This window comes from Bos indicus x Bos taurus, chromosome X (genome assembly GCF_003369695.1).
Source record: "Bos indicus x Bos taurus breed Angus x Brahman F1 hybrid chromosome X, Bos_hybrid_MaternalHap_v2.0, whole genome shotgun sequence".
NCBI classification, from domain to species: Eukaryota; Metazoa; Chordata; class Mammalia; order Artiodactyla; family Bovidae; genus Bos; species Bos indicus x Bos taurus.
This window is the reverse complement of record NC_040105.1, coordinates 62,421,034-62,444,619: the sequence shown is the minus strand read 5'-3', so window position 1 is coordinate 62,444,619 and position 23,586 is coordinate 62,421,034. Positions and strand designations below refer to the sequence as shown.

The window sequence follows — 23,586 nt, the reverse complement described above, 5'->3', positions numbered from 1 at the left end:
TATAGCATGTCTCCAAGTTAGTGAGAAATAGCAGTGACAAGGTGGAAGAAAGTACTACTAAACAACAGTAACAGTGAGAGTGCTACTTATACTATTGGATTTCATATTCAGCAACCCCTGAGGTAAGTACATACCTTCATCTCACAGCTGACAGAGGCTGGAGGCTCACAGAGGTTACAGAATTTGCCTAAAGTCACCCAGTGCTGCATTATACCAGAGTCGCCACTCCTCACACTGACACTGTCCTGCCCCGGGCATCCTGTGTACACTTCAGGGGGTGTTTTGCTTTGACTCCATTCTGGCCCCTTTCCCACATGACCCTCTCTGTTTGTCCCATTTACAAGACACTACTCAGGTGGGGGCTGCTCAGACCAGATGTTTGGGGCAACGTGCTTCCCAAGCTCATTGCCCTTGCCTGCCTGACTTGACTTCAACCTAGAGCAGAAAAGTTGGCTGCAAGTGCCTCTCTCGCACCTCAGACAGGCCTGCCTTTGCAGCCCAGATAAAGGACAGGAAATCCTCAGGCACCTCCCCTAGAGGTCCCTCCCTCTACCATGGGAACAGAACTACAGCCTGGGCAGAGGTTCCTCTGCAGTGGGGAAGCTGCCAAGTCAGCCCCAGCAGCCTTGGCTGCTGGGGTGTGGTTTGGGGGAAACGGGGAAGGCTGAGGGTCAGAAGACATGGGTTCCAAATCCTTCCTCCCTGGAGACTGAGTGCTTCCTCTCTCTGGGCCTCAGGTGGGGATCAGCCAGGAACCTGCTGCAGGGATCACATGGTCTATCTGACTGGGTTGCTCTGTGAACAGAATGCGGTCATGGAACTGAAAGTCCCTTGGAAACTTTAAAGAAATGGTAGGACTTATCACTGTCATCATCATTGACTGCTAGAGGCATGGCTGAGCTGGTGCTTCTCCCCATCTGATTCACACTTCTAGGACCCACTGTGGGCGTGGCTCAGACTCATTTCCAGCTTTGATGCTCCTTAAAATATCCCTTTCCTACACCCCCCACCAGCTCAAGAGACAAAAGCAAGTGGCAGAAAAGCAGGCTATATGGTCAGCCCCCACACAGTACAATGCAGTCAGCCCATCCCAGTGAGCACCTCCTCTCCTCAGGCTTGCCCTCAGATGTGGGGACACCAAGAAGAAGGCCATACCCTCCCAAGGGCACCACAGTCATGGGAGTTAGCTGGACCAGAATGACAAACAAATCAGAGAGAATTGTATGAGGTGTTTGGACCCAGGACTCCTGGGGTTCAGAATCAACCTGCTGGAGTCACCATGAAAAAGTAATGGAGAAGTCTGGAAAAGTTGAGGGTACAAATAAACGGAGGTGAGTAAGGGGCTCCCCAGAGCCACAAATGGTAGAATGTGCAAAGGCCAGTAATGAGGCTGGGAAGTACTGGTCCCAGGTCCCCTGAGGAACATTTGGAGGACCTGAGGCTGTTTGGCCTGGGGAAAACACAGAGGGACTCGGGTTCTATCCTTAGACATCCACAGATCAGAGAGAACAGATAGGGTCTAGGCGGTCCCAGGGGGCAGAGCTGGGACCCAGGGGTAAAAGCCAAAGGGAGACAGAGATCAGCTCAACATTGGGGGAAAGAAAAAAAAAAAAAAAAACTTTGGAGATTCCATGGATGTAAGCAACTGCCTTGAAACACTGTGCTCCTGCTTATTGAAAATGGGTGACAGGAACTGCTCGAATACTTGGAGCGAAAAACCCGAGCTACTGAAGGAGAGTTAGACCCAGTGCCCTCTAAAGGCCTTTCTTTCCTGAGCTCTGTCTGCTTCCTACCTCTAGTGTATTGCGGGAGAAGCATAAAGGTGACCAGAACTGGTTAGGCCCTTGGCCGGTTCCCACAGAGACCTGGGATCTCAGGAGCACTGCGGGCTGGTACTACACAGGGAGGGAGCAGGTCACTCATTAACTTGCGGCTGAATGGGTCGAGGGTGGCCACCTGGGGCAGACACAAGCATGAGGAGGGGCAAGAGAGCAAACTGCACAAAAGTCCACGCTCAAGGAAAACCCAAGCTGTGGTAGTTCAAGGCCCTGCCAACCCTAACTGACCAGCCAGCCGAGAGTATTTAGTGACTAGGCATGGTACAATTTGAAACCCATTCACCTTTGCCTTGTGGATAAGGAAACGTTCTTGACTGGGAACGCAGAGTCTCACGGCTAGAAGGAAGCCTGGGAGACCACCAAGTCTATGTCATCTACCCAAGCTAGGCCCAGGGAAAGCATATTGTCTTTTCTGAAGTCACTCATGGAGAGGTAGCTAGAGAGAGGCACAACCAGAAGCCAGGTTTCCTGACCCTATCGCAGGCCCATGGGGTTCACTAAATGTTGGTTCCTTCTTGTCTCACTGAAACTGCAGAAAACTTGTGGTCTAGAGCAGTGGTGCCCAACTTTTTTGGCACCAGGGACTGGTTATGTGGAAGACAATTTTTCCACGGATGGGGGTGGGGGGGGGTTGGGGTTGGTTTCAGGACGATTCACGTGCATTACATTTATTGTGCACTTTATTGCCATTATTATTACATTGTGATATATAATGAAATAATTATATGACTCACAATAACACAGAATCAGTGAGAGCCCTGAGATTGTTTTCCTGCAACTAGACAGGCCCATCTGGGGGTGATGGGAGAGTGATGGGGAGCAGCTGTAAAGACAGATGAAGCTTTGCTCGCTCACCCACCACTCACCTCCTGCTGTGTGGCCCGGTTACTAATAGACCACAGACTGCTCCTGATCTGTGGCCTAAAGGTTGGGAACCCCTGGTCTAGAGCTATCTATATTGGACGTGTGTCCTAGCTTGATCCTTCCCAATTCCCACTGCTTGTCAAGATACAGGCTCTCTGAGGAATGCCTCCTCCTCCACTATGGAGGCCTCAGGTCTTATGTCCCAATCTGGTGTGAAGGGACCCACAACTGGACTGAAAACAGACACACACAGCCCCACCCCACCCCCAGTAATGGCGAACCCTTTGAGTGGGCATTTCTTGCTCTTTTAGACTTTCAAATTGAGATCAGGGATTCAACTGCTCCTTGAAACACCCCCACCCCCTATGACTCTGACGCCTAAAAAACCAAACAAACAAACAAAAACCTTACCCCATTGTCCATCTGAATTTCTATTAATTCAACTCCCTGCCTGTCTCTATAATACCACTCAAGATGCGTATGCATCCTTCAAGCAACGTGAATGACTACTTCTGTTTCCCCAAGTGAAAACACAGGGGCAGAAGCTTAATTGGCCCCAGAAGTTCTCATGCCTGAATGTTCATTAATGTCCCCTTGGGGGACGGTAAGGGCTTAAAATGGGGTCCCTTTAAGGCCTGGGGTGGACAAAGAGTTAGTTAATGGCCATCCCTAGAGGTGACTTTCCAAGGTGGTTATTATGTGGCTCAATCATTAACCACACGGTGGCAGGACCCTGGGTTGCTCAAAAGGAGCCACTCCTTTCCCAAGGACAGCCCAAGAGCAGGAGGCTCTGGGGTAGCAAGGCCTGGATGAGGGAAACTCTCCCTCAGCTACACAAGGGGGTGGAGGAGGGCTGGCCCGGATACGGAGGAAGTCAGCACACCCTTACTGGGGTGGGAGGGAAAAGCGAGACAGTGAGGGTTTTTATCATGAATGAGAGAGGAAGCTCCAAGCTGGGTCATGGTGATTAGATGACAAGCTGGGAAAGACGCTCATCCTGAATGCATCCTGTTTTGCTCTGAACTGGAACTGGCCTTGGGGGCCAGGGGCAGGGGAAGGCCAGGAGGTGAGAAGCCTCCCAGGAATTCTCCCAGGCCTGCGACCTCAAGCTCCCGGGTGGCCCTGAAACTAGGGAGGCCAGCAAGAAAGTCAGAACTCTCATTTACCCCTACAGAACTAAGGCATGCACATACTTTCCACAAGATTCCTCCACAAGTCAACCTTGGGAGCCCAAGCCCCAGAGCTGAAACCTCAGAGACAGTGGCAGGCACTTTAAAACAAGGGGGCTAGGGCTCCATAATCCCTCCAACTCAGACCATTTGTAGGCCTCTCTTTCAAGGTTCAGCTCAAATGTCACTGCCTCTGTCAGTCACCTTCCCATCGGTCAAAATTCACTGTTGCCCAGGTCAGTCTTCCCAGGGCAAAACATCCTCAACAACGGGAAATATGAACTGCTAGAGTATTTGATGATATTAAGGAACTGTTTTCAGGTGAGATAGTGGTGCAGTATCTATCATTTGAGTCTCTATCATTCATACCGGAGAAGGCAATGGCACCCCACTCCAGTACTCTTGCCTGGAAAATCCCATGGACAGAGGAGCCTGGTGGGCTGCAGTCCATGGGGTCGCTAAGAGTCAGACATGACTGAGTGACTTCCCTTTCACTTTTCACTTTCATGTATTGGAGAAGGAAATGGCAACCCACTCCAGTGTTCTTGCCTGGAGAGTCCTAGGGACGGGGGAGCCTTGTGGGGCTGCTGTCTATGGGGTCGCACAGAGTCGGACATGACTGAAGCGACTTAGCAGCAGCAGCAATAGCAGCATTCATACATATAATATGTAATATGACTATTTATAGACAAATTGATAAGGTGTCTGGGATTCATGTCAAAATAACAAGAGAGTGAAGTATAAATAGGGAAGGATTGGCCATGTGTGGCTAATGGGACTTTACTCCATCGATCATCTCTACTTTTATGTATGTTTGAAATTCTTCATAATAATTTTTTAAAGCCCTCACCAAGGTAAAGGCTTGGTGTGTCATGTATCCATGCCACTAACTCCCATCTACTAGATGGCAGATTTCCAGAAGGTGGGGATTACACTCTGTGTCCTTCACAAGAACTAGTACCAGAACTTAATGACGAATAATTTATACAGCACTTGGTAATTTACCGAGCTCTTAGCCATGGACCTTCTCATTTAATCTGCTGAAGTGGATAAAGCAGGGAGAAACCAAGAAAAGAGATCGAATGGAACAGCAGAGTTAGAACCTCCATGTGTCCTGCTCCCAGTCCCCTGTTCTTTGCCTGACACCACTCTAGACTCCTGAGGAACTTTACCTTCAGTTCTGCAGCTCCAGCAAGGTCGGGGTAAACAGGGACAGCAACAGTGGGGTGTGCAAATTCCAAAGTGGAAGGCTGGGCAGGAGGAGGCTCAACACACACAGCACTTCAGATTGGTGACAAGGACCCAGACTGGGGCCTCCTGTCCAGTGACTCAAATTTACTAGGACCTGTTCCCCCTTAATACACACACATAAACCAAGGCCCCAAGTCACAGATGAATAAAGCTGCAATAAACACTTGACACCAATAACTATGTGCCCAGCCCTGTGCTCAACTCCTCTGTTAACAGTTGCAGGGTGGAGGAGTTCACATATTCCATCCTAAAGCCCTTGCATCTTTCACATCCCCTCTTTACTTTATCTGATAACAGCCTCCCAAAGGCCATGACGCTGGATCCTACCCAAACTGGGAGCCCAGGAAAAAGTTATCTTTAATCTATTCAAGCCAGAGACAACTCCTTCTTCTAGTGAGAGACCCCATGGCTCACCTTCCCCAAGAAGGTAGGGCACACCCTGCCTTTGTTAAACCTGTCACCTGCTGAACCTTGACATCTGCCACAGCATCCCCATTATAGACTCCCTCTCCTCCTTTTGGGACTTTCTGGCTTTTAAGGCACAGAAATTCCAAATCTCAAATCCAGAACATAGTTGGACAAAGGTCAAATCCTGAAAATGAGGACCAGCCCAGAATGTCTAGCAATATGGTAGCTGTAGCCTTCGGGTGAGAGCCCCCCACTCCCCAAAATCATCATTCCCATCACACTCTTCTGGGTTACTCCATCAACCACCCAGAAAGCACCTGCAGATGCCATCTCCTCTACTTCTCTACACTCTTGTTTTGCCTCCTCTCATCCCCAGATAAGAATGATCTTTTATTCCAGGAAGATGAAAGTGAAGGGAAAATTCACAGAGCAGTAAGACAGATGATGGGTGGGGACATCAACCCCTAGAGTGGGGGCAGGAACAGATCCACAGTAGGAGTCAGGGTTTGAAAATAGCCCTTGGTGTGATTCATCACCGTCTCCTGCAGGGACCCCCGACATCGGTGCTCTGAGTGAGATGGAGACAAGCCAGGGCCCTCCAGCCCAACCTCTGGGGCCCAGGGCTCAGGGTTGGCCCCACTACTGTGGTTGCCTTTCCCAGTACCACTAGTTTTCCAGCTGGCTTAGCTGCATAATAACGACAATGCTCTCCATCTGCATAGCTCCTGTCACCCCAAGCATCTCAGAAACAACACTTTACCTGCCAGCTTAAGAGCCTGGACCCACGCAGCAAGTCACCAGATGTCAGGGTGGAAGAGACTGGCCCCTTATATACTGAAATCCAGCCCACTAACCAAGGTGCAGTTGAAAACACTGGCCCACAGAAGTAGCATGACTCGCCTAAGGTCACATGAATTAGTGGCTGAACTTTGGTTTTCTGAGTTGTAAATCAGTACTTTAAAAAGTCTTGGGAGAACAGAAATGGAGGAGAGAACCTCATACTATCTAAATGGGGAAATCCCCAAAGCTTCCACTAACTGGCTCACAGGTTCTCTAATCTAAAACCATCTTGGACTTCATGGGGTAAAGCAGCCCTGAAAGACGCGACTTATCCAAAGAATTTCGCTTGATCCCCGCCGCTGTCTTAATATCAGGAAAGTCCGGGCGTTTCTCAGAAGGGAAGGCAGTGACCTGAGGGGAAAGCCCAGGCCGCCCAACCAGGGCTTCCTGGAAATGTGCTCAACAGAAGAGGAAGGAGAATAGAGGAAAAGCGGCGTGACTCGACCACAGAGCCCAAGCCCCGCCACCCCGCTCAGTTTCAGCCCGCCTCCGAAGCCCCAGAGCCTCGGCTCTGGGCTCCAATCAGGCCCGGGTAATGCGCGGACAGCTGCCTTCCACCACCCGACTCGCGGGGCTTTCTCGGGAGAATCGCGGACAGCGGCTCCGGGAGTCCCCCAATTTTGGCGACTCGGGCCTCAAATCCCGGGGACTCAAGTGGTTCGGCTCGCTCCCCTTGCGCCTCCTGTGGACACCGCGCAGCCGAAACGCTAAGAGCGGGGCTGGAGCGCGCTGGAGAGGCGAGGCAAGGGAGCCCGGGCGCCTCGCCGGCCCCGACCTCCTCCGGCCGTCGCCCTAACTCCCACCTGAAGACCGCGTCCGTCGCTGTGGGTTCGAGTCCCGACGCAGCTACCAGCGGGCGGGAGGCACGCGCGGAGCCTGGGGTCGGGCGGGGGTAACGGTGCCAGCCAGAGGAGCAGCTGCTGCGGCCCCTTAGCTGGTGTCAACCCGGAGCCACATTCGGCGCAGGTGGGGACGGAGCAGCGGCGAGTCGGGCGGCGGGGACGCCCCGCCCACCTATGGGACCTTCAACCAATGAGGGCGCAGTCCGGCCCACCGAACTCCCCAGAAAGCGGCCCAAATTGTGGTGGGTGGGGCTCTGCCTTCAAGTTCTTCCAATCCCTGGGCCTCTGCCTCTACCTCCGGTCACACCGCTGGGCGGGGGGGGGGGGGGGGGGGGGGGGGGGGGGGGAGCGGCATTGGGGGAAGGTACAAACTCAGGGCCAGCAACTAAGGGTGAACAAGCGGGGTTACTGGCGAGCAAACTAGTATCTATTGAGCTCTGTGTCTGGCACTCGTGTCGGGGATTTAAATACTTAGACTATGAACTCGGGAAGGTTCAGTTGCTTGCTGAGGATAATTTACCAGGAGTTCGGAAGACACAACTTTAGTGAGATCCCTGATTAGTTGGGTCAACTAAAAGAACATTAGGTATTTGAGAAGCAAGTTGCCGTTCCCACCTTGTTCAGGCCTCAGCATTCTGCAACTCCCCCACGATTCCCAGCTCTCTGCCCCGTGTCCAAACTCTGTGCAGAGAAATGTAGGGAACATTTGGGGTATCTGCATTAATCATGTTAAAAATCCCTCATAGCTCAGTTGGTGAAGAATCTGCCTGCAATGCAGGAGACCCCTGTTCGATTCCTGGGTCGGGAAGATCTGCTGGAGAAGGGATAAGCTACCCACTCCAGTATTCTTAGGCTTCCCTTGTGGCTCAGCCGATAAGAATCCTCCCAGAATGAGGGAGACCTGGGTTTGATCCCTGGGTTGGGAAGATGCATTAATCATGAAATGAGAAGGCTCCTAAAAGTTGTGACAAGTACCACCAGAAAGCCTGTTTAAATTCAGTAAGAAACAGAGTGTAAAGTTTTGATTTCTCTCTTGCCTTTCCTCACAAGGGTCCAACACAATTTCACACTTTCATTTCATTGTTGAATCAGGGACTCCTATTAGTCAGGGATGGGAGTACCCAAGACCCCATGCCATTCAATCACTATCCTCCACATTTACAAAATAGAAACTAAGAAGAAATGACTCACTCAAGTTTTCCCAGCAAATCCATGGCAGGAATAATACCTGCACACTAGTCATTTTCTCCTAATAGATGGGAGATTTCATACCTAACAAATGGGAGAAATGAAGCTGAAGTTCATAGAAAGCAAGGACTGCATCCAACTTGTTGCCCAGAGTACACAACACAGAGAAGAGCAAAAATTAATGTTTTTAACGCTGCAACTTTCTTAAAGTCGTCTGAGGCAATGGCAGAGCTAGACCTAGCCCCAGGTGCCCCCCTTTTGCCTGGCCTTCAGTACGCTAGGCCAAATTGGAATTCTTCCACCTTCCTTCCCTGCCAGCCTTGATGAGAATGAGGGGAGAAATGATGAAGCAAGGTGTGTCCACGTCTGTTCCTCTCAATGACAAGACTGCACACAGCTGGCACTTTGTTCAAGATGAGCAATGTCCTCTCGGGTCTTGGGTATGGATGAAGCCTGAATCCTAGAACTAACTCCTGGAAACAAAATCCAACCCAGAGTCAGAAATCTTTATCATGGGTGGGAAGGGAGATGACCTTCTTCCTGACACTGGGTTGCTATATTTGTAAGCATCCCTAAGGCTCTGAGTTGGAGCCAAACTTACCATGTTTGTGGAAAAGGCTAGAGGGATATAAGAATGTGGGTCCTGCAGTGGTCCTATAGGTTCCCTAATGATGAAAGTGAAAGAGGAAAGTGAAAAAGTTGGCTTAAAACTCAACATTCAGAAAACTAAGATCATGGCATCTGGTCCCATCACTTCATGGCAAATAGATGGGGAAACAGTGGAAACAATGAGAGACTTTATTTTTTGGCCTCCAAAATCACTGCAGATGGTGACTGCAGCCATGAAATTAAAAGATGCTTGCTCCTTGGAAGAAAAGTTATGACTAACCTAGACAGCTTATTAAAAAGCAGAGACATTACTTTGCCAACAAAGGTCCATCTAGTCAGAGCTATGGTTTTCCCAGTAGTCATGTGTGGATGTGAGAGTTGGACTATAAAGAAAGCTGAACACCAAAGAATTGATGCTTTTGAACTGTGGTGTTGGAGAAGACCCTGGAGAGTCCCTTGGACAGCAAGAAGATCCAACCAGTCCATCCTCAAGGAAATCAGTCCTGAATATTCATTGAAAGGACTGATGTTGAAGCTGAAAGTCCAATACTTTGGCCACCTGATGCAAAGAGCTGACTCATTTGAAAAGACCCTGATGCTGAGAAGGCTTGAAGGTGGGGGGAGAAGGGGACAACAGAGGATGAGATGGTTGGATTGCGTCATCGACTCAATGGATATGAGTTTCAGTAAACTTCGGGAGTTGGTGATGGACAGGGAGGCCTGGAGTGCTGTAGTCCATGGGGTTGCAAAGAGTTGGACACAAGTGAGCAACTGAACTGAACTGAACTGTACTGAAGGTCTTGGCTATGGTTTTTCCTGTGGTCATGTATGGATGTGAGAGTTGGACTGTGAAGAAGGCTGAGTGCCGAAGAATTGATGCTTTTGAACTGTGGTGTTGGAGAAGACTCTTGAGAGTCCCTTGGACTGCAAGGAGATCCAACCAGTCCATTCTGAAGGAGATCAGCCCTGGGATTTCTTTGGAAGGAATGATGCTAAAGCTGAAACTCCAGTACTCTGGCCCCCTCATGCGAAGAGTTGACTCATTGGAAAAGACTCTGATGCTGGGAGGGATTGGGGGCAAGAGGAGAAGGGGACGACAGAGGATGAAATGGCTGGATGGCATAACTGACTCGATGGACGTGAGTCTGAGTGAACTCCAGGAGTTGGTGATGGACAGGGAGGCCTAGCGTGCTGCGATTCATGGGGTTGCAAAGAGTTGGACACGACTGAGCGACTGATCTCATCTGATCTGTACTGAAGGTCAGGAAACCATATCAGAACAGATTCCATCTGCCACATGACACCAAGCACAGTGCCTACAGTAGCTTCTCAATGTTTGCTAATGGGTGAATGAATGTTAAAAGATACTCAAGGGACAACCATGAATAAATACATGAAAAAATAAATCAAATGAATGATGAGCAAAAAACTCAAGTTACCTTTTGGTAGATAAATTTAAGTGAATCAGATACGATGGGTTCTGAGACACCCAATTCTTTAAAAAAAAAAAAAAAAGGTTATCAAACCAGAAAACTACAAAAGGGAAAACTACAGGAAGTGAAAAACTACAAAAGGAGCAATTGCTATAAGTAATTAGAACAAGAGCTTCACAATGCCTATCATAGACTAGGTACTCAATAAAAACATCTGGTCATGAGTGAACACAATAGTCAGCAAAAGCTACAATCCTAATATTTGCGATGAGCACTGTGACATTCTGAAATGGCCCAAGCAGATGTCTAGGCTATTTCTGTGGGTCTTTTTTTAAAAAATCTCTTTCCCTTATCCCATGAGCTTCAGAAAAGCAAGGAGAGCTCAGTTTCTTCAGAAAAACAAAGATAACTCATCTCCTTCAAACACCAGCATCCCTTGCTCCCCAAGATCTCCAACCTAAGCCAGAGTCTTGCATGAACAGATATTCAGCAATGGTTCCTGGAAGATGAGAACATGGTACCTTTTCACAGGTCCCTTTGTGGGCAGCATCTTGAATGACTCTGGAGATAATGGGAACCTCCAGATTCTTGCCATCCCTTTTCCTATAACCCCGCCCCCAATTTCCTGTGTGTCCTATAGTGTTGCTGCTGCCCCACATGCCAGCTGAACCATCAGGCAGAGAAGTGTAGTCTTCATGAGGGTAGGCTGAGGGCAGGTGACTAAGTCTCAGGGTGCATGCATGTGTTTCTATGCCTGAGGTATGTGGCTGCCCTCATTCTATCACTACCATAGCCCACTGTGTCATACAAAAGGCAGGACAGTGGATTCTGGAGTCAGACAGCCTGGGTACAGAAGTGCAACTCTGCTAGGTACACTAGCTGTGTACCTTGGGCAAATTTACTTTCCAGCTTTCTGTGCCTCAGTCTCCTTATCTGAAACGTATGGACGATAATCACATCCTGACCTTATATTGCTGCTAAGCAGATCCACTAGACTAAATTACCTAGAACAGTGACTGGCACCTAGAATGTGCTTCTAAGTGTCAGATATGATGATAGAGGCACTGAGCAATGGTGGAGTGAGTCCTGGATCAGGAAGTAGGGAAGTTAGGTGCTAGTCTCCATGGCTTTCTGTCTGTGTCACCCAGGAAAAGTCATTGTGCCACTCCAACCATCAGTTTCATCTGTAAAATGAGGGGAGAGCACAATCTCTAGTGGGCAAAGTTGAGACAATGGATGTGAGTACTATAAAGGGTGACAGGATGGCACTGAAGGTGTTGTAAAGCTAAGCTTTTGCCAAAGCCAATCAACCCTTTCCTTCTAGGCAGTGGTAGAGAGAAACTCCATACGCTGTTACCCTGAGTCTTACTCTGAGACACTTGGGTCTCAATAAGTGCCTATCTGAGAAATTAACAACAGTCCCTACACCCATCCCTGTCCAGATGGGAATTCCTCGGGCTACTGCCGTCAGACCCATAGTCCCACTCCAGAATGGTCCAGGGTAACATCAGGAAATAACCCAAAAGACTCTTCCACTACTCTCTCCCATGCAGCTAAAGAGCAGCAGCAAATAATTCCAGGGAACTCAGTAGGGAAGAAAATATGGGGAGGAGGAGCTGTGAGGGAAAAATAAATTAGACCAGCCCCACCCAGCACATGGACACGACTGAGCGACTTCACTTTCACTTTGCACTTTCATGCATTGGAGAAGGAAATTGCAACCCACTCCAGTGTTCTTGCCTGGAGAATCCCAGGGACGGGGGAGCCTGATGGACTGCCGTCTATGGGGTCGCACAGAGTCAGACACGACTAAAGCGACTTAGCAGCAGCAGCAGCAGCACCCAGCACATGACCATGGGTGCCCTGACACATGCACTCACACTTGCACACACATTCAAACAGGCCTCATGGAAAGCCCACCAGTCAGGCCTGGGAGGGTAAAGGCCTGCTTCCTGGAGGTTTAGGGTGCCCCCAGCCTCATGAAAGGGGACTTCTGATCAGGTTGCCACAATGTGGGATTGTTACAGCTTGTTAAAAAATTCCTGAGAAGCCATGGCCACGTCAGGGGGATTCACACTCAGAGGGGCAGCTGGAGTAGGGCCAGATGTAGGGAGGCGGGAATGTAGTGGGGGGAGTGGCTTCCAAAGGTGAGGGGCACACCTCACTGAGCACTGCCAAGTAGAGGTGGGGGACAGAGAGCTATGTCCTGGGATGAGCACAAAGACCCCCTGTCAGCCCACAACCCAGGGGACCAGCATGGCTATGCTCACCCCGCATGCCAGAGCACCATGCAAGGGGGGCTCTGTGCTAGGCTGGGACCTCTGGGCTGGCTGCAAGGGCAGCTTGAGCATTGGCTGAGCCAAGCACAGGCTAGGGGAGTTTCAAGGGTCACTTGCCTTCTCTGAGCTAGGATACAGAGGCAATCATTACCTCCCGCCTGCCTTCTGCAGCCATCAAGAGGAGAGTGTTGGGGCAGCTCATGACTGCCTCCGGACACTTGGACTAGGCAACTGGAGGCAGAAAACCCAGGCCCACTTAGTCCCTGTCCTCAGCTCTTCCCCAGACATCCAAGAGCCTGCCCCATCCCACCCCTCAACACCTCCAAACACCAGATAAAAGTGTCAGCTTGAAGGCCTGCAGCATGCACACAACAGACCTAGCAATGGATCCCTTTCACATCCAGGCTGTGACTCTGGTCTGGCTTTATAGGACTGTCTCAAAGGAGCTAGAGGTTTTCTGCTGCAAGCCCCCCATCCCTGGCCCACAATACCACCCCCGTCCCCACGCTCAGTTCCCTTGGGGAGGTCTGCCTGCCTTGAGTCAAAAAAAAAAATAGGTGGGTTCACACTGGGTACACACTCCCAGAGCAGGATGTCCACCCCCAGCCCTCACGGCCCATGCCATTCCTGTCCTTCAGAGGAAGGTCACAGTGTGCTGAAGGGAAATAAGCAAAAGCAAGCCCACTTCCAGCTAGAGACTGTCACCTTGCCCTGCACCTTCCCCATGCACACAAACAAGCAGCTGAGGTCAGAGGAACCTCCCTCTACCTTTCCCAACAGCCACCTCTGTCCAATCTAGCTTCAGTCCTCAAACTTGCTCCTTCCTGTCTAGGCTGTTTCCTCATCTGAAAAAAACAGGACTGGGTCCTGGTTTCTATGGTCCCTTCTTTCCAGATTATTCTCTACTCCTGTGAATCTCTCTGTGTGTTCCCATGGGAGTAGGACTCCCAGAAAATTACATGCATGGATCTTCTGTAAAGGAAGGGATGGTGGGGTATGAGGGTCCTCTGACGGTGGGGATTAGCAGGGGGCCAGGCAAGAAAGAGCAAATGAAAGAGTGAAAAAGGAAGAGGGGGGTGAGATGAAATTCAGAGAAAGGGAGGGGCTGAGGCCAAGCTGGCCCAGAGGACTGGAGACTCGTCCTCTGCCTCCAGTGCTGTCCTCAGCTCATCTTGCAGCAGTGGACACCCAGAGCCTCTGAACTAAGCTCAAGATCCTGCCCCCTTGCCAGGACCCTTCCACATGTCCCTCCCGGGAAACAGCTCCAAAGACAAACTCTGGGAGTGTGAGGAGGAGATGAAGGAGGAGGGGTTCTTCTTTTCCACCCACAGTCCCCACCATCAGCCCACCACAGCCTGACCTCATGCTGCAGCCCAGAAAGTTGGAGGGCTGCTGGGATGAGGGAGTGAAAAGGGACAGAGAGTAGCTTTTACAGTTCCTGCCCACAGCCTGGCCCAGATCAACCCCGTGATTATGGGTCTCTGGGGTTTGGTAATCTCAACTCAGGCAGACAGTACCAGACGTGTGGCCACCTATCCACCCTGTCTCCTTCCCTTGAAGGATAGCCCTCAGAGGTCCCAGGATGGCATCAGAGAGGGCATGGGATGTGTGATGTGGCTCCAAGGTCACTCAGCAATGGCTTGGATTTTTGGCTTGGAACTCCTGTTTCATCTCAGTGTGCCCTTAAGCAATCACAGCTCTCCCCCTTCCCTGGTATCCCTACACACACACATATTCTAATTCGACCCTGAGCCAGGGCCAGGGCTCCCCTACACATACACAACAACCTGTCAGTCAACATGGTGGGCATCCAGGCGCTCTTAGGGGCTTGGGTAGGGAACAGGGTAGATAGGCCCAACAAGGGTCCCTGCATTCCTGGAACTACCACGCCAGTGCAGAAGGCAACAGCATCCCTAGATGGAGAATGCTCAACCCAGGCAGGCAGGCAGCCAGGTGAGGTCCCAAAGGACAGGGAGAGAAGAAAAGACAGCAAGGTTGGACATTTGATGTGTCTGAATCAAGCAGCCCCCCAAGAAACACCAGGAAAGCTTCTCCTGGGTCCCATTCCCACCAAGACTCCTGGATCAGGGGACAGGACACTGCAACTCTGGCTTCTACCCGGCTTCTACCACAAGGATACTGTGTGACTAGGCTGAGAATCTTGCCCTCTCTGGTCTTCAGTGCCCACGTAATAAGATGGTCTGATCTGAGGATCTCCACAGCCCCCATCCTTCAATGCATTCACACATTCCATGACAAATCTAAACCTGGTTTGCTATTCCTTATGTGGCATTTGAGTGGGAGCAAGGGGGAAATTACCAGGGGAAAAGAACGGGCAGAACCTGAAAGGTTTTTTTCCGTGCTCAAAGAAATATATATTTTTTTCCGTTTTAAAAAAGACAAAGTGCCAGGCACTCTTGGAGACTTTCTGGAGTGGAAAGAGACCATGGGGATGGAGCTTTTAGGCTTTTCTAGCTGACTAAAATGTGCTGCCAGGGTGGCTGAGCTGCGTCACACAACTATGGGACAGAGTGGGGGAGGAAAGTGCTCTTGGAGTGATGGAGAGTGTAGGGAGCTATGGGTTCAGTAGTAAGACATGGAGACAAAACATGGGATAGGATGGACAGATATATGAATGAAGGGGTAAAAATACATATAGTGGGACAGGAAGACATCAGGAGGGTCCAAATGCCATGCCAGAGACAGCGACAAAGTGCTAGAGGAATAGGGAGCCGGGAACATACTATTTATTAAAACTGCCTACTACGTGTTAATAACCATCAGTTCAGTTCAGTTGGTCAGTCATGTCCGACTCTTTGTGACCCCATGAATCGCAGCACACCAGGCCTCCCTGTCTATCATCAACTCCTGGAGTTCACCCAAACTCATGTCCATCGAGTTTGGGTGATGCCATCCAGCCATCTCATCCTCTGTCATCCCCTTCTCCTCCTGCCCCCAATCCCTCCCAGCATCAGGGTCTTTTCCAATGAGTCAACTCTTCGCATGAGGTGGCCAAAGTACTGGAGTTTCAGCTTCACCATCAGTCCTTCCAATGAACCGATCTCCAGGACCGATCTCCTTTAGAATGGACTGGTTAGATCTCCTTGCAGTCCAAGGGACTCTCAAGAGTCTTCTCCAACACCACAGTTCAAAAGCATCAATTCTTCAGTGCTCAGCTTTCTTCACAGTCCAACTCTCACATCCATACATGACCACTGGAAAAACCACAGCCTTGACTAGATGCATCTTTGTTGGCAAAATAATGTCTCTGCTTTTGAATATGCTATCTAGGGTGGTCATAACTTTCCTTCCAAGGAGTAAGCGTCTTTTAATTTCACGGCTGCGATCACCATCTGCAGTGATTTTGGAGCCCCCAAAAATAAAGTCTGACACTGTTTCCACTGTTTCCCCATCTATTTCCCATGAAGTGATGGGACCGGATGCCATGATCTTAATTTTCTGAATGTTGAGCTTTAAGCCAACTTTTTCACTCTCCTCTTTCGCTTTCATCAACAGGCTTTTTAGTTCCTCTTCGCTTTCTGCCATAAGGATGGTGTCATCTGCATATCTGAGGTTATTGATATTTCTCCCGGCAATCTTGATTCCAGCTTGTGCTTCATCCAGCCTGGCATTTCACATGATGTACTCTACATATAAGTTAAAAGAGCAGGGTGACAATATACAGCCTTGACGTACTCCTTTTCCTATTTGGAACCAGTCTGTTGTTCCATATCCAGTTCTAACTGTTGCTTCCTGACCTGCATACAGGTTTCTCAAGAGGCAGGTCAGGTGGTCTGGTATTCCCATCTCTTTCAGAATTTTCCACAGTTAATAATCATAGTAGACAGTTTTTGCTCTTTCTGAGAGTAGGATGCCCGCCCAAGGAGAGGTGGAGAGGGACAAAGCCAGACGGACTATAGGGATCAAAGTATGGTATACCCAGGGACAGAGCGAGAGATGGCTAGGAATTATAAGCAAGCGGACTGCAGGGGTGAAAGCTCTGAAACGGGGGTGGTGGGGGGAGTGGGCTGCCAGTCAGGCGCGGGGTTGAGATGGGACAGACGAGATGGGAGGCGGCGAGGAGAATGGGAGTGCAGAGCCTGCGGCAGTGCAGCCGAGCCCTGACCTCCGCAGGGTCCGCTCGGCTCTGATCACCTGGTTTCCAGCTCTGCGGGTCCCAGCGGGTGCCCTTCACATCCCGCGGCGTCCCACTCCGGAGCTTCAGGATCCGCAAGTTCCGCCCGCAGCCCAGAGCCTGGGCCATGAGCTCGCGGCGGCGCTTGCGCCTCCGGTGGCTGCCGGGGACTCAGCGCGCGGTTGGCAGCACCGAGGGTGGGAGGAGCCAAGCGAGCTCCCGTCCCCACCTTGAGCAGAAACTCCCACTTCGCGATCTTACACCAACTTTAAGTCATTTGGCTTCACTGTGCTGCCTCACCAACCGGCCATGTTGTAGTCCCCCTCTGGCCCTCTCCACCGGACCCCCTATTTGAGAAGTGTCTCACCACCACCATTTCTTCCACTCCAGTTTGAGATAGTGACGGTCTTCTTTGTCAGCAAATCAGCCCCTCAGCCTCCTGTCTACCCCAGATCTCTCAGACCATGTGGCATGACGGAAGACCTTGTGCAACAGCCAGATGGTCAAGGAAACAATGGTTCCCGTCTTCTTGGCTGACTGACTGACTCACTCCTCAGCCTACTCTACTCCCACACTTCTCACCACCCCTGTTTTCTGTCTGACAAGAGCAACTGGACCCTGGGTTCCAAAAGGTACCCCTTGAAACTCTCCTAGTGCCAAGAATACCTTGGACCTTATGAGCAGGCTGCTTCTGCTGCTGCTAAGTAGCTTCAGTCGTGTCCGACTCTGTGCGACCCCATAGACGGCCTCCTACCAGGCTCCCCCGTCCCTGGGATTCTCCAGGCAAGAACACTGGAGTGGGTTGCCGTTTCCTTCCTTAATGCATGAAAGTGAAAAGTGAAAGCGAAGTCGCTCAGTCGTGTCTGACTCTTAACGACCTCATGGACTGCAGCCTACCAGGCTCCTCCATCCATGGGATTTTCTAGGCAAGAGTACTGGAGTGGGGTGCCATTGCCTTCTCCGCTTATGAGCAGGCGCATTCCTTAAAGACTGTTTTGTGTTACAGTCTCAAAACTGAGATCCAAGAATACAAATGACTTGGCCATCACTTAAGAAAGAGATGATATGTTGCAGGACAGTTATGAAAATCTAAAGGGAATCATTGTACCTGGCACAGAATACAGTCTCCATAAAAAAAAAAAAATTGCTTTTATCCTCAAAGATATCAGCACTGGGCATCTACCACCAAAAAGAGCCTGGACCCAGGACCCTAAGTTATATAACCCATTCCCTTACCTTTAACTTCCACCTAAACAAGCAAACTTACACTACCTGACTGAGGATTGTGGGCAGTCCTATCAGCCTTTGTTTACAATGGATGAAAGGCAGTAAGATGCCAACTCACAGACCTGGCCATTTCTATTCCACTTCTGGTGGTATCTAGTAAGGGGGTGGAGATTTTACCTTAACTGCAGCATAACCTGGGCCATTTTTCCTCTCTGAGCTTCAGTTTCCTCATCTGTAACATGGGGATAATAGTTCCAACATGAAGATAATAATTCCAACATAAGGACATGGTGATAATAAGGATAGCATATAGAGTTGAAGTTCACAGCCCCTCCCTCTACTGTCTCTTTTCTTTGTGCCACAAGATGAGAGCTTAGCAAACCCATTTGTGAGGGAAGGCTGGGAAAAGGAAGAGGTTTGTGAATTGATTTGTGCTTATTTGTCTGAAATTTGCACCCATTTTTCACAGTATCAGTGGCAGAGTTGGAAGGAAAGATTAACATGATGATCGCCATGTCATTTGCCCTTTGCCAGGACAGAGCTGGCACAACAGTAGGTGTTCACAAATATTTATTGAATGAATATATTCTTCACATGGGGAAGAGAACTTGCCCAAGGTCACACAGTGAATTCATTTCAGAATTGAAACATCTCCTGTCTACTTCCATTCTGCCTGTGGAGTTCTTGTTTATCCCTTGTATGATCACAAATCAGTAAGGAGCCCACTTTTCTCTCCCAGCACCCACTGGCCTATTAGGAATCCCCGTTCTGGAAAAACAGCCATCAGGAGGGCCCCATCTGTGGCTAGCTTGGTGCTGCCAAGCCTTTGACTTCTGAGTTTCTGGAGCCCCTATACAGAGCCTGCCACAAAGGCAAGGTCCCTTCTGAGGAAAAGGAGGCCTTGTTCAGCTTGTTCAGCTTCATCCAAGGACAGGAGTTTCCCTTTTGCTCACTGGTGGGGTTGGCGTGCAGGCAACAGTCCCTTGCAGCAGCAGCCTAGAAGGAAGGATGGCAGCAGTCATTTCCTACCCTGCTAAGGCATCTGTCTCCCTGGCCAGTCCTTCCCCTATTTCCTGAGTTCCATTGCTTGGGCTCTGGCCAGAACAGTAATATGAAAGGGCTTCAAAATTTAATTTGAATCACAGGACCTAGGAACTAGAAAGGATCCCCAGAGATCATTTATTCCCATCTCCATCCCATTGCAGGAATGCCCTCTGTTAATAAATAGGAGGGGGCATCTGACTTAACCTCTTACAGCTTCAGCTTCCTGTCAAAGCTTCAACTTCTTGTCTCAACAAATGGACAGGATGACACCTACTTGACAGTGTTGTTGTGGGAGGAAATGTGAGAATGGATTTAATAAAAGCTAATGCGGGGCATCCCTGGGTTGCTCAGTGGTGAAGAGTCCACCTACCAATGCAGGAGGCATGGCTTCGATCCCTGGTCCAGGAGGATCCCACATGCAGGGAAGCAATGAACCCCATGTGCCACAACTATTGAGCCTGTGCTCTAGAGTCTGGATGACTAGAGAAAAGCCTGCACAACAGTGAAGACCCATCACAACCAAAAATAAATAAGTAAATAAAATAAAAAAATAAATAAATAAAAGCTAATATGTATTAAGCACTAACTATAGGATTGGCCAAAAAGTTCTTTTTTCTGTAACATCTTATGAACAGACCCTAATGAACTTTTTGGCCAGCCTGATATATGCCTGGCATTGTTCTAAGTACTTTTTGCGTATGAATCTATTTTCTTACCACAACCAATAAAGCATTTAATTATCATCATCATCCCATTTTATAGACGAGGAGAGTGAGGGCCAACAAAGATAATATAACTTGCTATGTTCACACAACTAAAAAGTGATGATGGCAGAATTTGAATCCTGAACCTCAGCTTTCACCCATGTGACATGGAAATCACCCTTACCCCAGAGAATAATCCACTGTAAAAGTTCCATGAGCTCACTTTTGTTTGGTTGGAACTTTTGTACCCAAGAACCCATAAGGCTGAGGGGGAAGAATGTGTAGAACCCCCAGGGGCTGAAGTTGTAACTTTGTATCCAAACAGGGAATGTCTTTAAAATACCTGCTCTTCAACATCTTCTTGAATTTTCCAGTTAATTCCGGTGTGCATCCATATTGTTTTCATATAAAAATGGTGCTTTAATCCTTTAAGCCTTTGAGGAAAGTTGACACTCCAGGAAGATGAGCCACATTGGTCTGTGCATCCATACGCCTCTAAGCCCCTGCCTTAGACCCCAGGGGTACCAAACACCAGGCACATGGAAGGCCCTCAGTCACTGAGAATAGACAGTAACATTTATGAAGCACTTGTTACGTGAGTCAAAGTTATAAACACTTTCCATGTACGATCACACTTGAAGCATCACGAAAGCTCTGTGAGGAGGTCAAATTATTATCATTGCCCTCATTTTTGGTGGGAAAATTGCAGCACAGAGAGATTAAGTAATTTGCCCAAGGCTGCACAGTTGGGAAGTGACCACTGGGCTTTAAACCCAGACAAATCTTTCAGCTTTGGTTAGTAATCACTATATACACTGCCTCTCCAGCCACGACAGAGCCTTTTGTCCATGCATTGCCACAACTTCAAACCAGGAAAATTGAATTGGCAGATGCAGACCTTATTCAAATGAGATGAGAAGTTCCTTGAGGGCAGAGACGTAGTGTCTTCTCCCCACCACCCAGCCAGGAGCTGGTTCTCCACTCATCTGTGGCGACTGACTGTTTCCTGGCTCCAGCAATCTCTTGGACCCAGCACCTGTTGGGCTGGTGAAAGAGCACTAGCATTTCACACAGGAGTCCTCTGCCAACCTCCATAGCAAAGATCCAGATTCACAAAGGGCTATCCATCACCTACAGGGACAAGTCCACACATCTAAGTTTGGCATTCATAGTTCCACACAAGCTCACCCAGCCAAAGCAGCTGGCACTCCCAGAACACACTAAACTTCATTAACTATCCTAATGTGTTACATGTGTTCTTCTCTCAACACAAACACACACAACGCTTATCCTTATTTCCTTCACTCATTTCACATTTACAGGGTGCTTTCAGTGTACCTGGCACTACTCTAAGCTCTTTGTACATTTTAACTCATACAGTCATCACACAAACCCTGTAGGTATTATTATTATCCCATTTTACAGATGAGGAAACTGAGGCATAAAGAGGTCAAGGTATTTGCCCTATCTCCTTCACTGGGCAAAGTCCCATAGACCCTGTAGCCCCTCTTATGAATAGAATAAGCCATTCCCTTTCCAGTCACTCCTTCAGCTCAGTTTCATCAGCAATAATTCTATATTGAATTATCTGTATGTCTTCCTTGTCCAATAAGAATTTGGATCCTCTGAGGCCTGGGACTCTGTTTTATTATTTATGGCATATACATTGATCAGGAAGGAGCTTGGCACAGACTAGGTATTTAGGGAACATTTGTTCAAGGGCTGAATGAATGACTCAGAAGCAGCCTTGCCCAAACTCACTGATGGAAGAAAGATTTGGGGTCTTCTCTCCCCAACATTACTAGGGTAGAGGAACATCAAGATGGCTTGGTGACCAAACATGAAATGCAGCTACCTTTGGTGAGAGGAGAAGACAGAGAAGGCCTCTGCATCCCTTCCTGCCCTTTGTGTGGTTAACTCAAACCTGGCACCCTGACCACAGAGCCATTTGAGCTGATGGGGCATCTATATCTAGCAAGCCATGAAAGCTGGCAGCTCTGGGTTCTGCTCCAGAGAACTGACCTCACTGGTTTCTGTGGTTCCCTCCCAAGGTCTCCACAACTGTCTGCAATTCAGAGGTTCATATGGAAAAGAGCTTAAATGTCATTCCCCCAGGGAGTTGGGGTTTGCTGCTTTAAGGCTCAAATGTTATGCTTCAGTCAACTTGCTCTATTCTTCCCATACTGGCCAAATGCACTCTGTAGACAAGTAGAGGGCAGTTTGGGCACAACTCTGGCCTCAAGTCCTGGTTCCATCATTCAGTAGCTGTGTAACTTTTGGTGAGTTGCTGAACCCCAGTTACTTCATCTAGAAAATGGAAACAATATTTTCCTGCCCCATAAACCTCTAGATAATGGATCTGAGAGCACTTTTAAATGGAAAATGACCAGATTCAGAATTGTGGTGGAGTACTTCTTGGATCAGTGTTCTGCCTCCAACTGAAGGCAGAAAGGTGAAAGATGGAGACTGTCTTTCCTGTCTCCTCTTGGCTGTGTCTGACTATAGCCCAATCATTAGCCTTTTCTGGGCCTTAGTAAAATAGAAAGGATCATTCCTAGGTCCTGGAAGACTAGTCTTATAAGAGTTACTGGATGGGCTGCAACAGTGTATAAGTTGCACAGATTTTATCAGCTCCAGAGAAGAGGACCCTAAGAACTGCAACCATCAAAGCAGCCTGGACTTTGAACATCATGCTACTTAGATGACATGTCATATCACTTTTCTGAGCTTCAGTTTCATCACTATTAAAGGGAGATGGTAAACACCTACTTGGACATCAAGGAGATCAAACCAGTCAATCCTAAAGAAAATCAGTCCTGAATATTCACTGGAAGGACTGAGGCTGAAACTGAAGCTCCAATACTTTGGCCACCTGATGTGACTCATTGGTAAAGACCCTGATGCTGGGAAAGATTGAAGGCAGGAGAAGAAGGGGACAACAGAGGATGAGATGGCTGGATGGCATCACCAACTCGATGGACACGAGTTTGAGCAAGCTCTGGGAGTTGGTGATGGACAGGAGGCCTGGCGTGCTGCAGTCCATGGGGTCACAAAGAGTCGGACACGACTGAGCTACTGAACTGAACTGAACTCAACTCAACTCCTACTTCCCCAAACTGTCATATGACCCAAATAATATATCATCAATAAGATAAGCTTGTCAGTGGCAAACCCATCCCTTAGCCCTTCACCTGCCTCGCTGCTTCCTTCCTGTCCTTCCTTCCTTGTCAGCCTGTATCACACAGGCTGATCAGTTTAGTGTCCACTAATTCTTTCTGCTTTATGTGGGAAGTAGTCATAGCACCTACCCACAGTCGCACCCACTCCCACTCCCCAACTTTAGCACACACAATTTTACCCCAATGGAACTTGAAGAAGCCCTCCTCCTCTCTCCATTACCTGGCAAGATTCAGTACCACTAAACAGGAACAAGGACCCTGCAGTCTGGCTCAGGAGTCCAGGACTCAGTCCATTTAAGCAGCTGGCCTTGCCATGAATGGCTTTTGTGTCAGGGAAAGAGTTTGCAGTTTGGCGGGGATGGGGAAGTCAGTCATCTACATCCTCACCTTTGTGTGACTAGCCAGGAGGACTGGCAAGTCATGGCAGTAAGCAGACTCTGTTTGCATCCATCACTAGGTGTGTTCCTTTAGGATTCCAGGTCAGTGCATGAGAGAGCACCCAATGGGCCAGGGTCTCAACCGAAGCCCAGCATGGAGTTGGTGTGCCCTCAGAGAGCATCTGCTCCACCCCCCCCA

At 49.1% G+C, this 23,586-nt stretch overlaps 1 protein-coding gene across 3 annotated transcripts in view; it reads right to left on the bottom strand.

Moving 5' to 3' along the window:
• Positions 1-23,586, bottom strand: part of STARD8 (StAR related lipid transfer domain containing 8) — an 82,296-nt gene that overhangs the window by 26,073 nt on the left and 32,637 nt on the right. Inside the window, exon 1 of one of the 3 annotated variants that reach the window (XM_027533962.1) lies at positions 7,174-7,346. The exons of 1 other annotated variant lie outside the window; for it this stretch is intronic. The gene's annotated coding sequence lies outside the window, so the exon portion shown is untranslated. Of the gene's footprint in view, positions 1-7,173; positions 7,347-23,586 lie in introns of those variants that run through there. One more of the 3 variants, XM_027533965.1, reaches the window with a different exon arrangement.